The following is a 15976-nucleotide window of genomic DNA, read 5'->3' as shown; positions in this document are numbered from 1 at the left end:
TTGTTCTCCAACTACTTCCTCTTCCTCACCATCACTCACATCTTCAACATGTCAACCTCTTCTCTGGTCCATTTTAACTACTTTTAATCGGGCTTCAATTCCTCTTAATATTTCCATCACAATAGGGTTTGCATTTCCATGTGCTCCACCGTTTCTATTTTCTCTTCACGTCCTCTTCACGCAAGTTCTCTGCAATTGAAGGCCGAATCCGCAATCCACCACCCTACAAAAAAATCTTACTTGACAATGCAATCTCTGGAATGAAACTTGTTGTGATACCAGTTGGTGCAGCCACAGTGGGAGAGTCCTCAAAGAGAATAGTCTGGAATGTGCAACAAGAGTTAACACAAAGAAAACAAGACAACTTGATAGAGAGAATGTAGAAACAAACTATATTATATCATAAAAATCAGTTACAAACTGCTGGCTACATGCGGGCTCACAAGATCCATCTCATAGGCCTGAGTACAAAACATGTGTGTTATGCAACATTCAGGCTCAAGCAAGAATGTGAGACAACTCCAGACCTCCTAACCTCAGTATTGTTCTCCTATGTTCTACCTACTAATTATTACATGCTTGATTACATTGATCTATATAATCAAGAGTGATTTGCGTCAACCCAAGATGAAACATGTAGAACAACAAGGTCGGCCTCCGCCAAAGAGAACCTTCCAAAAAATTCATAGAATGAAGTGCAGACCTAAGGAAAGGTCGACCATAAGCCAAGGAACATTGGAAATGATGAACTAAAGCTCCACAAGCTACAAAAGTGATTCGCAAGATTCGCCAATAGAAAATAGGTCCAAGTGGTTCTAGTGTTCTAAGCCAGAAAACTATCTTAGATTCCAGAAGTGATAACTTGCCAGAAAAATATCCAAACATCCTACAAAATTTTGGATAAGGTAGATGAACATGTCCACAATCAAAATCCAGCTCTGCAAGTTCCAATGAGCAAATGCCAAGAGACTCAGAATGAAATGTTGAAACTAGAAAATAGTAACAAGCTGAAAGAAAATGCTTTTGGTTGATGGAAGATTGCGAAGAACCAGGGATCGCATCAGCTCCCTAGGTAAATTATTGATTAGGCTGACCTCCAATGATCATCTATAGCCTTGGGGATGAAAAATCATTAGAGAGGTAAAGGACCAATCCCATTTCAAATTGGGGCCTATTTGACGGGGACCAAGGTGTTTTGGGGCACCCTGGTCCAGACTAGGGCACTCCACTCCCTAGTCCTTTAGAAAGTAGGACCATAATAAAGATAAATAGGTAAGGGCCTCCAAGATGGGACCCACCAAGTGCTATTCATGACATAAAAGTTGGATAATAGGGTCAAATCAGACCTAGAGAGGGGATGGAGATAGGACATGCTAAAGTAAGAGCACAAACATGAGGTGTAAATTGGACCGGTTATAATTTACAACACTATTTTTGGACATTGGTTGATTTTTTTTTAATGTCAACATATTCTTGTGTGTATTCTAGTGTTGTAATTTGGTTGAATGAGTTGGTTTATTCAATGTATTATAGATGAGCTGATGCAGATTAAAGGTTTTTTGGCATATTATCTATAAATTGTTCATTCCCATTTGCAGAGGTTCGCATGATGTTTTGATCGAGTCATGAGATCCGGTATTAAGGTTGATATTCAATTATTTGTGTTATTTGATATTCTAGTTTATGCTTCGAATTGCTCTAGAATTGCTATATCTTTAGTTGTGGATGTATGGGATGTGTTCTGGATGTTGTTGTGTGTCCTTAGTTTGATTGGTTCATGATTTGGAAGTCCTCAAGAGAATATTTTAGGTTGACAGTCCGTTATGATGGTGTTCTTAAGCTCTGGTGGTGAGATGATGATGATTCTGGTAATTTGAGTTATTGCATTTATTGTGGTACAATTCACATTGCTTGTTAATTTCTCTAGATCATGTTCTATGCATATTGGTGGTCCACATTGATTATTATGCATGTTATTTAATATTTTCTTTGTCTGGTGATGTTCTTCATGTTATGCGACATTCTTGGTGATTGTAGTGTGTTATAGATGATCAAGGCATAATTATTGGAGGTGTTGCATAATTTGTGGTGGTTGTTTGGGTCCAGACTATGTCTTAGCTGACATTGTTTTTGTCCGCATGTATTGTTGTAGCATGTGAAGCTATTATTTTGTAATTTGTATTAAGGGTTTAGTCAACCTTGAAATATAGGTTGATGTCTTGTATAAATAAATGTAATAATCATGTAAGATGTATATGTGCAATATTTGAGGGTGTATATGATTGAGTTTTATGTGTGAACAAGTGATTTGATCTTTTGAAAGGTGAAGGAGAGAAGAGAAGTGTTGCAAAGTAGATTGTGTGCTTAACCAGAACTGTATCCAGGCATATGGAGATGCTATTTTCATAGTTCATATAATCTGGATTGTTTTCCGAATGCTTTTCTAAGTTAGTGAGACTTCCTGTAAGACAATGAGCCTTCCCTAAAGGTTGTAGCCTTTCTGGGTTTCTTGTTTGAGCAGTGAGATCTAGGTAGTGTGCCTGAATGCATATGCATTTCCCATTGTAATATTTCATTTAATCCTAACAGGGTATTATCTCATTGTGGATAGGTTCCCACCACGGTTTTTACCTTAACCAAGTTTTCCACAACAAAAATCTTGGTGTTATGTGTGTTATTGATGTGGTATTGTCTCATGCTTTTACTATTAATTATCAGATCTAATTTGTGGTTTAAGTTGCAGAAAGTTTTTGTGCAAACTAATTCACCCCCCCTCTCAGTTTGCTGCATTGTTGCCAAAAATATGTTGGCACAATAGTGTTTCTCTTAAGGCAAGGAACTTCTATAAATTTATCCCCATGTGCACATATTGACTAGGGATAGATTGAAGATAGTTGGAATCGAAGGCCTAAGCGTTTCTCCACTATGTTTATCTAACAAGAAAATTGTCAATCATTTGTTACTTTGGTGTCCGTATGTGACACAATGCTAGGAATGGTTTCTCTCCTCTATTGGATGATCAATATTAGGAAATGGTACTCTATTTGACTTCTTGAGTGGCTGGTGAAGCAATGAAGGGAAATGTGGGATGATATTTGGTATGTGGCTCCTTGAGTGGTTGTATGGAAAATTTGGAAAGAAAGAAATAGAAGGGTATTTAGTTATAAAATAAATAAAGGAGTCAATAATCTCCAAAATTGAGGATGTTATTTATGTTAGATAGTTCAAATAATTGGAAATCAACTGAGAGGGGGGGGGGGGTGAATTAGTTGTCACAGATTATCAAAACTATTAGCAATTTAAAACTTTAATACTAGAACCCAAAACATTAATACCAGAATAGAAGTTAAACCAATTAAGCATAAACAATAATCACAGAAAAAAACCATCGACATGACTCCAAGATTTATATGTGGAAAACCCGGTAAAGGGAAAAACCACAGTGGGGAGCCTACTCACAATTAGATAATACTTCTCCAATAAGTATGTGAATTACAATTGAGGGGTCTGCACTTGCAAGAAGGCCAACAACCTAGAGCGCATTTCTCATCACAAAAGAGCCTCACTGACTACATAGAAATCTAGATTACAATCTAGAGAAGTGTTGAACTGCAAAAGATAGCATCTCCTATGCCTAAGTACTGTTCGTATTAAGCTCAATATCGGAGGACTGAATCCTCTTACATAAACCGAATTTGATCTCCAATGATCGACTAAATCCTCTGACTGAATGATATTAAATTATTCACACATTAAATTACTTGACCATGACCTCTAACATAACCATGATGATCTATAATGAGATCTTACATCTATATATACAAAACCTCGACCATAAACAATTAGGTCAGCCACTAGATAATAAACCAATTACATAATTACAATCCATGTTGGATTTAGACCAAACAAATAATATCCAACACATAAGACATCCCAGAAACACATCGAGAGGTCCAATCCACACGTTACATTAAAGTCAGTCCATAACCTAGATCAACCAGGACCCATTATAGGTCCACACGCTACATCAATGATCTCCATCCACCAAGTCTCGAACATGATCACCAACAACATCCTAAAAATCCACCAAAAGCTGCACCAACACCACTTATGCAATTCATCAAAGATCTTCATCAAAAGCTATGTCGGTGAAACCCTCGTCGAAAATAGAAACTAAGCTTCTAAGCAAGAAGGATAACATCCGATCACCAGCCCAAAACCAACTGACCGAATATGAGCATGAGTATCAAGAACAAGCTAAATTCATCACCAAACTATATTGGAGCCTATTAGATCATGCCAGATCCAAAACAACTAGAATCCACTCAACCTACCAGGACCATAAGGGTGTTGATAAAGCATCCAAAGAGCTAGTATTGGCATCAACAAAAAAAACATCAATGCAACACATAATCAATTCCACCAAATGGCCAACAATCTCCCCCTTTGGCATTGATGGCAACACTAGATGCGAAAAACATCTAAGTACCAAGAAATGCCAAACAAGTCTCCCCCAATGGAAGGCAACCAACAATCTCCCACATATAGCTCTGAATGTCAATATCTCTCCCCTTTACTTTTCTTATTCATATCTCTCCCCCTTTGAATTTTTCTTTTTCTTTCTTTGTCTTTTTCACATTAATATCTCTTCCCCTTTGACATCAATGCCAAAAATCTGACAAAAATATCAAAGCAAAAACATAAACCACTGAATCACAAAGCTAAATACAGCCCCCGAGTAGTACCGTCCCACATCAGTGCCAGAATGAATAGTATCTTTGATAATGCATGCCAGACTGAAGCTAAACCGCACCAATCAAGTCTCTACCAGAGGGGCAAAAAATCCCAATTTGTCTCTGAGGTACTCAAATGATTCCTTGAGCAAAGGTTTAGTGAATATTTGTAATCTATTTTTTAGTGTTCACATAAACCAATCTAACTTCATTTGCTTCCACCTTTTCCTTCAAAAAGTTATACTTGATAGATATGTGCTTTGTTTTAGAATGAAATACCATATTCATTGATATATCAATAGCAATAGAGTTATCATAGTGAATAACTACCGATGCATCACAATCCACCTTTATATCCTTCAACATTTGCTTCATCCATAAAACTTGTGTACAGTTAGTAGAAACAACAACATATTCAGCTTCAATAGTAGATGAAGAAGTACATGGTTATTTCTTTATGATCCATGAAACCAACTTCTTTCCAAGAAAGAAAGCTCCACCGGAAGTGCTTTTCTGGTCATCAATATCTCCAGCCCAATCAACATCTGTATATGCACATAAAGTAAAATTATCATCCTTAGGGTACCACAAACCATATTCTGATGTTCCTTGCAAGTATCTAAAAATCCTTTTCATCGCAATCTCATGATTTTATCTAGGATCACTCTGAAATCTTGAAACAATACAAATAACATTCATAACATCAGGCCTAGTTTGATTCAAACAAAGTAGGCCTACAATCATAGATTTGTATCTTATAGGATTTACCAGTGCAAAAACATCTTTTCTTGTCAATTTATCACTTGTAACTATAGGAATACTTACCAGTTTAGAATCTCCCATAGAAAATTTCTTCAACAATTTCTTAGAATATTTAGTTTGATAGATGAAAATACCTTGTCAGTCTGAGTAATCTGCAAGCCTAAGAAAATTTCATCTCACCAATCATAGACATATCAAATTATTTCTCTATATTCTTAAAAAATGATATGCATAACTTATCCTCACCTCCAAAAATAATGCCATCAACAAATACTTCAATAATTGGTATATCATCATCAGTGATCTTATAATATAAATTAATGTCAGCACTGCCCTTAGTAAAACCAAGCTTCAAAGGATATTTATCCAACCTTGCATACCAAGCTCTAGGTGCTTGTTTCAATCCATATAAAACTTTCCTTAACTTGCAAACCATATTTGTATCATCTGATAGTGAAAAACCATCAGGTTGCTCAATATAAACTTCCTCATCAAGATCCCCATTCAAAAATGCACATTTAACATCCGTTTGATAAACCTTGTAGTTTTTATAACCAACATAGGTAAGAAATAATATTACAACTTCAATCCTAGCTATAGGTGCAAAAGACTCTCCATAATCAATTCCTTCCTTCTGAGAATATCCTTTACAAACCAATCTAGCCTTATTCCTTATAACTTGACCATCCTCATTCAATTTATTCCTAAAATCCCATTTAGTTCCAATAACATTTTTATTTTTAGGACAGGGAACCAAGGTCCATGTGTTATTTTTTCAACCTGATCTAATTCTTCTTCCATAGCTTTCAACCAATATTCATCTTTACATGCCTCAATTACTGATACTAGTTCAACTTGTGAAATTAAACATACGTCATTAGTTTCTAGTATTCTTCTTTTCATCACTCCATTGCTCTTATCCCCAATGATCTGATCTTTTGAATGATTCAATCTCACATACCTAGGAGTCTTCTGACTTTCTATTCCTCTTCCCTATTCTCTAGTTATTGATACTTCTATAGTAACTGGTTCAACATTTTGTTTTAGTAAAGGTGCTACCAGCTCATATATAATCATTCCACTGCCGGGTCCTTCTCATAAACTTTGATTTGGCTTTTGTTCAGCTCATCTACTTTGACATTAGCACTCTCCACAATTCTCTGCAATCTCTTATTATAACATCTATACACTTTTATTTCATTAGATTAACCAAGAAATATGCCTTCATTACATCTAGGATAAAATTTCCCAATGATATCATCTCTCCTAATATAACATTTAATACCAAAAATTCTGAAATACTTAACTGCAAGTGTATTGCCAAACCATAATTCATAAGTTGTCTTACCGGTTTCTCCTTTGATATGTACTCTGTTGAATATATAAACTGTTGTGCTCATTGCTTCTCTCCATTAGATATGAGGTAGATTAGCTTCCATAATCATTTTTCTAGCAGCATCCAAGATAGTGTTGTTCTTCCTTTCCACAATTCCATTCTGCTAAGGTGTCTGGGGAGCAAAAAAATTGTCTTCTTATACCAAGCTTCTCACAAAAGTTATTAAAGTCGCCGGATGTAAATTATCCACCACGATCTAACCTCAAATATTTAATCTTCAATCCTGTCCCAGTTTCCACTTTAGCCTTAAAGATTTTAAACTTTTCAAATGCCTCAGATTTTTCCTTTAGAAAAGTAACCTACATCATTCTAGAATAATAATCAATGATTAGCATGAAATATCTATCACCTTGAAAATTTTTAACTCTAGCAGGGCCACACAAATTAGTATGAATAAGATCAAGAACATCATTTGATTTATCTTGTATACTCCTAAAAGAGGTTCTGACATGTTTACCCATTTAACATTCTTTACATACCGGATTATAGGGTTTCATAATCTTAGGTATATCCCTAACTGCCTTAGTTGAACTAATCTTTACAATGCAATCAAAATTTACATGACACAACCTTTTATGCCATAGCCAGATCTCATCAATATGTGTAATCAAACATGTCTTCTCACCAGAATTCAAATGAGATATGTTACCTTTTTTTTGTGTACCGATTGTAATCTCCAAACCAGATCTGGTAATGATTTTGCATTTTCCATCCTTGAACTGTAATTGAAATCCCTTATCTACCAATTGTCTTACAGTCAAAATATTATGCCTTAAACCTTCAACATAATAAATATTGTCAGTATTGTTCTTACCATCCAATGATATAGATCCTTTTCCTTTGATAATACATTCTTTGTCATCTCCAAATATAACTAGACTGCCATCAAATTCTTGCAAAGATATAAACTTCCCTTTATCTCCAGTCATATGATGTGAACAACCACTGTCAATTACCCATTCATCCTTGTCTTCAATTTTAGCAGCAAGTGCCTTCTCTTTAGGTACATTCACTTCCAGTGGTGGATCATCTTCCTTGATAGCTAGGAACACCCATTCCTTCCCATTGCCAGAACCACTAGCAAATTCTTCTGCCGGTTCATCATCAGAATCAGTAATGCCTTCCTCATCCACTATGTAGCATGATTTATCTCTATTTTTCTTGTACTTATACTTGTTCTGATATCCAGGGTTAGGCTTAAATGATCTTCTAGCTCTTTCTTCAAATCTTGAATTCCTTTTAGGACATCTAGATGCAAAATGACCAATCTTATTACATGCAAAATATTTAAAAGGTTCTTTTCCTTCATACTTATGTCCTACCATTCCTTTAGATACTCTTCTAGAAAATAGTGATTCAAGTTGCTCAAACTCATCATCTTCTCTCTTCATATCTTCTAATTCCTTTGCATATAAAGTTTTCTAGTCTTTCTTACTGGTTGTAGATGTAGATGCATGAAAAGCAGGTCCAGACTTCATAGCTCCAAAAGGTCCAAATTATTCAAGCTCAAAAGCAGATAGTTTCCCAGCCAAAGTATCTTTGTTGACAGATGTATTAGCCATTGTTCTCAACTCATTAATAGTAGTAGCCTTCATTTTGTAAGCTGGTGGTAGGGCTCTCAGGCCTTTAGAAACAATTTCATCTTCGCTCAGAGTTCCACCAAAAAATTGAATTCCCATAACAATCTCATTTACACTTTCCATGAATGCAATAATCCTTTCATCTTCTTCCATCTTTACATTTTCATATCTCACCTCGTAACCATCAAGTTTAGCAATCTTCACTGTAGGGTCACCTTCATTAAGATTCTCCAACTTATCCCATATAGCCTTTCTAGATGATTTGCCGGTTAATCCCATTATTTTTTTATCCCAAAGTGAACACAAGAGGGCTTATCTTTCTCTACAATCATTCTTAAGCTCCTTGTCTAGGTTTTCCGGAGGAGGATTTCTAGATCCTGTATTATAAGGTGTGACACCATTTTGTGTGATCTCCCAAATCTTCTTGCCAAGACATTTCAAATGAATCTCCATCTGAATCTTCCATACTATGTAATTTGTTCCATCAAGCCTAAGAATATCCCTCTGAAAGATAGCTCCAGAAGAATTGGATGAAGTTGAACTATTAGTTGCCATAGGATCTTCCTCAAGCAGTTAAGCTTTCTGCAGAGAGGACCAAAGTTCTGATACCAATTGTTTGTTGGTATTATGGATGTGTTGCATTAGTTTTTTCATTGATGTCAACACATATCCTTTTGGAGATCTATATTGTTGATTTGGCATTATGGTTATATTGGTTTACTATTGAACCAACACATTGGTTCACTGACAAGTTTAGTGACTTATGCACAGTCATCGATATATTATTCACCGACAGGTTATATGGTTCACCAACATTGATGATGACTTGTTATCATCTGGAGATCACTTGATTATGTCAAAGACATGGTTTGGATACTTGGTTTTGGTGTTTTGGTTATTGGTCTAATCAAGTTGATATATTTGTTGTTACCAGCAAATTAGTCTATGTTATGGACCAGTATGCATTATCTATTCTAGATCATCACGAAACATTATGGAGATGATTTATTGATTGAATATTGTTGTAAATGTATTGAGCCGACATGATGCATTGCATCAAGACTTATTTGTAATTGATTTTATTGTAATTCTCTTAGTGAGTCGACCTACACATTTGGTCTTAGGTTTTCTATATATGTAAGATCTCATTTGTGAGATGAGATATGGTTATGGTATGTAAGGTTATAGTATGGTATTGTAACATGGTATGTGTGAATCTTGAAGATCACATGAGAAGACCATAGAGAAGGTTCAAGGAAGGTTTGAAGGTGTTTATCAGAATTTAACCATTACTGAATCCAGCATTGGATATGCTATTTTTGAGTAGTATATCATTCTAGGATTTAACCATCCTACTATAGTCATTGCGACTCCCATTTGAGTAGTGTGCTCTAGGCAGTTGGCCTTTCTACATGTGCGGACCTCATTTGTATACACATACTATCTGTAGTACTATCATTTGATTGTGAGTAAGGTTTCCCATCGTGGTTTTTCCCCTTATAGGCTTTTCACGTCAAAATCTCTGTGTTATGTGTTGTGGATGTTGTTTCTCTTTTTGTTTCATGCATTAAGTTTCACCGGTATTGATATTAACTACTAATCTATTAACCGACGTTGAGTTTGGTTTACCGATATTAAAAATCAAGTTTGATTAAGTTATAATTGGGTTGAATTTCATTGACAACTGATTCACCCCCCCATCTCAGTTGCCTTCCGGTTCCTAACAATTGGTATCAGAGCTAAGTCCTCTTTTTGCAGAAGCCTAACAGCTTGAGGAGATCCTATGGCAACAAACATTTTCAGGAAGGATGGTCCTAAGCTTGATGGAACTAACTATGGTATATGGAAGATAAGAATGGAGACACATCTAAATTGCATTGGAAGAGATATATGGGAAGTTACAAAGAATGTTTATGTTGGTCCTACTCCAAATAAACCTAATCCACCAACATTGGGTAACGATCAAGAAAATGATAGCAAATCAAGAGAAGAACTTTTGAGTGCATTATCAGATCAGAAAATCATGGGATTATCAGACCAATCTACTCCTAAAGCTCTTTGGGATAAATTGAAGACGTTGAATGAAGGAGATACCACTGTCAAAATTGCAAAACTGGAATGTTACCAGGTCAGGTATGAAAATTTGAAAATGGAAGAAGATGAAAGAATTTCTGCATTTATGGAAAGAGTTAATGAAATTGTTTTAGGAATACAATGTAGTGGAGGATCCTTAAGTGAAGATGAAATTGTTTCTAAAGTTTTAAGAGTTTTGTCACTGGCATACAAAATGAAATTAACTACTATTAATGAGTTGAGAACAATGCCTAATACATCAGTAGCTAGAGATACCTTGGTTGGAAAACTTTCAGCATTTGAGCTTGAGGAATTTGGTCCTGTTGCTACAATTAAGATAGATTTAGCCTTCAGAGCATCATCATCTGCAACATCATCATCATCATCTAAAAAATCTGATTGGAAAGCACTATATGCAAAAGAACTGGAAGATATCAGAAGGGAAAATGAAGAACTGGAAGAACTTGAAGCACTATTTGCAAGGAAAATGCCTAAAGGTCCAGTTGGAAGTAAGTATGAAGGTAAAGCACCATTTAAATGTTTTAATTGCAATAAAGTTGGTCATATAGCATTTAGATGTCCTGACAGACATGCAAGACTGAGAAAGGAAGCTAAAATAACATATAAGCCTAACCTTGAATATTAGAGATACATATTTAAGAAGAACAGAGATAAATATTGTTACTATGCCGATGAAGGAGTTACTGATGATTTTGGTGAAGATCCGACAGGCAATTGATGGGCTTTTGTTGAAATAAAAGAAGATCAACTGACACCTACTGTCCCACTGGTAGAGCTAGCCCTGTCAGCCAAAATTGAAGAAAAAGATGAATGGATCATAGATTCTGGATGTTCACATCATATGACCGGTGATAAAAATAAATTCTTATCTTTTTCAGGAATATAATGGGAGTCTAGTAAGATTTGGCAATGATAAAACTTTTTTAATCAAAGGAAAAGGCACTATATCTTTGGATGGTAAGCACAACACTGAAAATGTTTATTATGTTGAAGGTTTGAAGCATAATCTTTTGAGTGTTGGTTAGTTAGTTGAAAAGGGATTTCAGTTACAATTCAAGAATGGTAAATGCAAAATCATGAACAGAACTGGATTGGAGATTGCAACTGATAATCAGACTAAAGGTAATATCTTTCATTTGAACAATAGTGATAAGACATGTTTGATTGCACATATTGATGAAAGTTGGTTATGGCATAAGAGACTTTGTCATGTGAATTTTGATTGCATTGTAAAGATCAGTTCAACTAAGGTAGTAAAGGATTTACCTAAGATTGTGAAACCTCATAATCTGGTATGTAAGGAATGTCAAATTGGAAAGCACTTTAGAACAACCTTTAAGAGTATTTCTGAGAAATCTAATAATGTTCTTGATTTAATTCATACTGACTTGTGTGGTCTAGAAAGAAGAAGAAGTCTAAAGGGAGATAGATACTTTATGCTAATTATTGATGATTATTCTAGAATGCATTGGGTTACTTTTCTTAGGGAGAAATCATAAGATTTTGGAAAATTCAAACTATTCAAGGCAATGGTAGAGAATGAAACCAGTAAGAAAATCAAATGTTTGAGATCTGATCAAGGAGGAGAATTTACATCTAAGGAATTTAATACATTTTATGAAGTGAATGGAATCAAAAGACAACTATTAGCACCCCAGACAGCTCAACAAAATGGAATTGTGGAAAGGAAGAACATAACTATTCAGGAAGAAGCTAAAAGAATGATATTGAAAGCAAATCTACCTCATGTGTATCAGGGAGAAGTAGTGAATACAACGGTTTACACTTTCAATAGAGTTCACATCAAAGGTAAAATCAATAAGACCCCTTATGAACTATGGTTTGATAATACTCCTACTCTTAAATACTTTAGAATATTTGGAAGCAAATGCTATATCAAGAGAGATGAGTATGTTGGTAAATCTGATCCTAGAAGTGATGAAGGAATATTTATTGGTTATTCATCTAAGGGAAAGGCATATATATGTTTTTATAAAAGTTTGCATAAGATCATTGAAAGTGCTAATGTAAAGATAGATGAACACTTTAGAGGAAGTTCAAGGTATGTAGATTCTGAACTGGCAATTGAGATGATCATAAATGAACCTGTACAGAGTGCATCGGTACAAAATGTGGATCCAGTCACACCAAAATCATCAGAGAATTTCACAGTGACTGAACAACAACATGTGAATAAACCTAGGTATGTAAGACTGAATCAATCAGAAAATCAGATAATTGGGAATAAGTATCAAGGTGTTATGACAAGAGGAAGACTAGAAAATGAAGAGGTATGCTTAATTTCTCAAATTGAACCAACATATGTTATTGAAGTATGTCAAGATGAACATTAGATTAAAGCAATGGAAGATGAACTAGAACAAATTGAAAAGAATAATACATGGACATTAGTTCCCCGATCTAAAGAAAAAAATGTAATTGGAACTAAATGGGTATTTAGAAATAAACTTAGTGAAGATGGTAAGGTAATCAGGAACAAAGAAAGATTAGTTTGTAAAGGATATTCACACAAAGAGGGCATTGATTACAATGAAACCTTTGCACCGGTAGCTAGAATTGAGGCAGTTAGATTATTTCTTGCATTTGCAGCTCATAAAAACTATAAAGTATATTAGATAGATATAAAATGTGTTGGCATATGCACACTCCAATGAGACATTGTATGTAATTGAAGGTTTTGTCATTGATGGCAACCTTGCAATCCTATGGCAGTGGCAAAGACATTATACCAGCATCAGTAGATCACATTGAACACTGACACTTAGGACACCGACACCGGCACAGAAGAAAAGAAGTATAGTGGTACAGAGGCCGACATGATTTTGTTATACAATATTTTGTTTATTATTGTAAGCCGACTTGACAAATTGTAAAATGACTCTTATATATAAAGGAGATCATTGTAGACATTTGTATGAGTGATGTAGAAGCAAAAAGAAAATATCAGGCAGACCTAATGTGCAAAATATAGGTCAAAGGGTATATGTAAAGAACAGAGCAGGAACCGGTACTGAATCTGACATTGAAGATGCTATTGTAAAGCAGTACAAGTTATTGGATTAGTATAATCCTTATTTTTAAGTCAGTGTGACTTCCCATTGAGTAGTGAGCTCTAGGCAGTTGGCCTTCCTACATGTGCAGGCCCTTATTGTAAATAGTATTCTCTTATTGGCCAGTGAGTGAATATTGTGGGTCACAAATCCCACTGAGATTTTTCCCACACCGGGTTTCCTTGTTAAAATCCTATGTTATGGTGTGCTTTTCATGTGGATGTTCTTGCAAAATGAGAATGATGAAAAGGAATCAGTTAATGATATGATAAGAAATTTGAAACAAGAGAACATGACAACAAAAAATGAAATGCAGGATATGACTATGAGATTTTGCAAAGAGATTGAGGACAGGAAGAAGAATGAAGAAGAATTGACTAGAAGACTAAGTGATGCAGCAAATGAGAACACAAGACTTAGCTATGAAAATGACATGTTGAAGACAGATCTGATGCATACTCAGAATGACTCAAATGAACTTATGAGACAAAAAGAAATCTTAGAAAGAGAACTGGAAATTGCAAATCAACACAAAGAAAAATTCAAGAAAAGCTCAGAGGAACTTGGCACCTTGCTGAAGAATCAAAAAACTAAACGTGACACTTCTGGAATTGGCTTTGAAGTTGGTGAAAGCTCCGATACTGCAAATACTCAGGATCACAACAAACCAGTAAGACAACCTAATGCTTATAAATTCAATGGTCAATGCTTTAAGTGTAATAAGTATGGTCATAGAGAAAATGAATGTAGATCTAGAAATTATTAGAATATCAACACACCCACCGGTCAATTTTCTAAATGCAACAAAGTTGGTCACAACTCTAGAAACTACATAATGAATGTGAGATGTTATGTTTGTGGAAGATTTGGACATTTATCAAATCAATGTAGAACACAAACCGGCATAGGTTATGGGAAAGCTATTCAGAAGAATAATGTAACTTGTTATGCATGTAACAAGATTGGGCATATTGCTAAATTTTGTAGAAGTAAAGGAACACCAGTAGACAACAAAATTTCTAGCTTGAAAGGTAAAGAAAAAGTTGAAGAGGTTAAGCAAGAATTCTCAAAACAATGGATTAGAAAAGCTGATCTAAATATTGGAAATACTCCTCCACCGGTAGAACCAATCAATGCTTCACCAGAAGGACAGAGCAGTGCTCCACTGGTAGGAAGTTCTTCATCTAATTGAAGAAAATTTCCTTGAGGGTTTGGCAATCTATTGATACATTTGCTAATTATTCCCTCAGTTAGAGATAAGAAGTTGACAATTACTTATTACCGGCAAACAACGTTAAGTGAATACTTAACCGGTATGCAATTAATGTGGTAGATGGCGAAAATACACTATAAAGTTAAGGTTTTGGCTCCATTTCATTTCACTGAGATTTCAAATTTTTAGAGAGCATGAAGACTCCAAGCTAAGGCATTTCAAGCAAGAAGCAAGCACACTCTAAGCAATCATCCATCCAAGGTAGTAAAAGGTATTTAATCATGGCATCCACCTCTGCAATTGAATACATAGCAAACCCTACTATTGTTGAAATAATAAAAAGACCTAGGCCCGTATTTCAGTTAGTTCCTGAGATAGAAAAGAAGGATGATACCTTAGGTGCTTTTTCCCAAATTCCCAAGGGAGTTGTCTATACTGAAGACCCCAGAATGTACATCCACTACAACATTGAAGAGTTAGGAGATGAGGAAATTAAAACCATGTATAAAACCGTGATATGTGATAATACTGAAAATGTAAAGGATGAACACAAAATCATTGAGACCCTAGGATTTACAAAAATCCTTAGCATTCCTGAATTTCCAAAGGATGTGATTAGGATAGTTTTAAGCAGGGTACATGGAGAGTTTTTCTGGTTAGATGCAATCCATAAGATCACCAATGAAGCTGTGAAAGCTGTCACAGGGTTACCGACCACCGGTAAGAGACCAGATAAAACCAAGAAGGTTTCCAATGACCTAGTTATAAACCTAACTGGTGCAACATTTGATTGTTAGGATTCCCACAGATACTGAGAGGGGGGGGTGAATTAGTATCTAACCAGTGAGTAGTATTTCTTAAGTTAAAACATGCAGAACATAAAATAGCAGTATACTGGTGTGCAAGAATTAATGCAATAAACAGAATTAGAAACATCCACATGAAAAGAACACCATAACACAAGATGTTTAATGAGGAAATCTGGTGTGGGAAAAACCTCGGTGGGATTTGTGACCCACAATATTCACTTACTGGCCAATAAGGGAATATTACTTACAATAGGGGCCTGCACATGCAGGAAGGCCAACTGCCTAGAGCTCACTACTCAATAAGAAGTCACACTGACT

This window comes from Cryptomeria japonica, chromosome 11 (assembly GCF_030272615.1).
Source record: "Cryptomeria japonica chromosome 11, Sugi_1.0, whole genome shotgun sequence".
In the NCBI taxonomy this organism is placed as follows: Eukaryota; Viridiplantae; Streptophyta; class Pinopsida; order Cupressales; family Cupressaceae; genus Cryptomeria; species Cryptomeria japonica.
Note: the sequence above shows the minus strand (reverse complement) of the source record.